Genomic DNA, 2,329 nt, shown 5'->3' on the forward strand with positions numbered 1-2,329 from the left:
ATATATTATATGTTTAATGTAATATTAAATATTATACGTAGATTTTAAATTTAAGTTTCTTGCTAGTTTTTAAAAAAAAAATTGTTGCTAATTGATTGTAGATTATATTATATGTTTAATGTGATATTATTCTAATAAGTAAGTTTAAGTTTAATTAAATTTTATTTAAGTTATATAAAGTATGATTTTATTATTTTTAAATAATTATCATCATAAAATATCTCAAAAATATCATATTTTAATTTGTTTAATTATTTATTATTTTTAAATAATTATCATTGTAAAATATCTCAAAAATAGCATATTTTAATTTTTTTTAATTATTTATTTTATTTAAGTTTAAGTGATATTTACAAACAATAGTTAAATATAAAAATATTCTATTAAATATAATAATATTCCATTAAAATTAACATTAAAAAAAATAAAAAAACTGTTAAAATCAACAATTTCTTTTATCTACGCACTTATTATATAGAAGATATATCATCTTATTATTTTTAACTATATTTTAATATTACCCTCATCTAATTATTTTTAACAACAAACGTTAATCATAATTATTAATGGCATATCAGTCTTTTAGCTTAGTTAATAATATTAATAAATAGGAATGCAAGGCATATAACACAATATATTATCATCATCAGTACAAAAGTATATATATATCAATTAACACATTAGCAGCGAGTGGTGCACTACATATTATATAAATGTGACAAATTAAGGAAATAAAGAAAAAAATAGTAATATCATTGATTCCATTAGGTACCAAATTAATTATAATAATTACATTTCTTAAATAGCAAATATAATTTAACTCTAATATATTCTAACAAAATATATTTATCATAAAGTGTTGATGTAACATAGTACATACATTTTTGTAATATTAAAATTATTATTTGTATTTGAAGATAAATTTTTTTAATATATACGAGATTTTTATTGAGTTTAATTCTTACTTATAATTTACTCAAATTAGTACTAAAACTTTTTATGTCTAAATCAATTTAGAGCGTTTTTACTGTAGAGTGCATCCTCCAGCCACTTAATTATAACCATACCATAACTTATAGTAACTAGCTCCATTGATCAATCAAATCTTCCACTAATAAGATTTCATGTCTAGACACATACACATGTTTATGTATAAAGATATATATATTATGTATAAAGAAATATACCATCCCTACTTACTATATATATGACCTTAATGGAACGATTTTGATTTCATTAGTGGTGTAAGGCATGAGGTGGAAATTTCTCGCTTAATATTTCAGCAGGGCAGGGTAGGATTTGTATTGATGGTGGGTGCCCCTTTCCTAGTACCCAAAATATATATATATATAATATATATACACACACATACAAGCAACATTTAATGTACATTTGTTTAGTTTTATTTATAGAATTTATTAATTATTTTATTAAATTTGTATAATTTTCATATAAATTTCAAATAAATAACAATATTATATATAAAATAATAACATAAACATATTAAATAAAAAATTAAACAAAACATTGTTTGTGATTTTTTTAAATATATATATATATAATCTGATAATTTTTTTAAACATAAATGACAATTTTTTTAATAAAAATTATGATTATGTATTATATATTATTATAATGATATTTTATAATATTAAAATTTATATTAATATAAGTATTAAATATTATTATAATGATAATCACTACAAGAAAAATAGTTTTTAGAGACGGAAATATTACCGGCGGAGTTAGTCCGCCGGTACTGTGAAGAATATTAGCGGCGGAGTACTGTGTCCGCCGCTAATACAAATGCCAGAAACTGATTTCAAATTTAATATCGGCGAGTATTTTACCGGCGGGTCCCGCCGGTAATGGTATATTCCGGCGGGGTAATACCGGCGGACCCGCTGGTAATGGTATATTCTGGCGGGGCAATACCGGCGGAGTAACACCGGCGGATTCCGCCGGTGATATTGTATTACCGGCGGGTGATACCGGCGGAGCCGCCGGTGATGTTTTATTACCGGCGGGTAATACCGGCGGAGACCCGCCGGTAATACTGTTATAATTTCTGTAAAGATTTTTCCCCACCCCATTGTCTCCCTCACCCGTTTTCTCTCCCTCATTCAAACATTTTTTTTGCTCATATCGTCTCAATCCCACGAGCCGCCACATCTCACCCACCGGCCGCCGCATAGCCTCGCGGTCACTGCCTCACCATCTCAGTTCAGATTTTATCTTCTTTTCAGGTATGTATTCTTTTTCGCATACCTAATGTCGAGTAGTTTCTGGAATCAAAGGGTACTGTTGCTCATTTCTTGTGCTTTATCAG

The sequence above is a fragment of the Humulus lupulus genome, chromosome X (genome assembly GCF_963169125.1).
Source record: "Humulus lupulus chromosome X, drHumLupu1.1, whole genome shotgun sequence".
Taxonomy (NCBI): domain Eukaryota; kingdom Viridiplantae; phylum Streptophyta; class Magnoliopsida; order Rosales; family Cannabaceae; genus Humulus; species Humulus lupulus.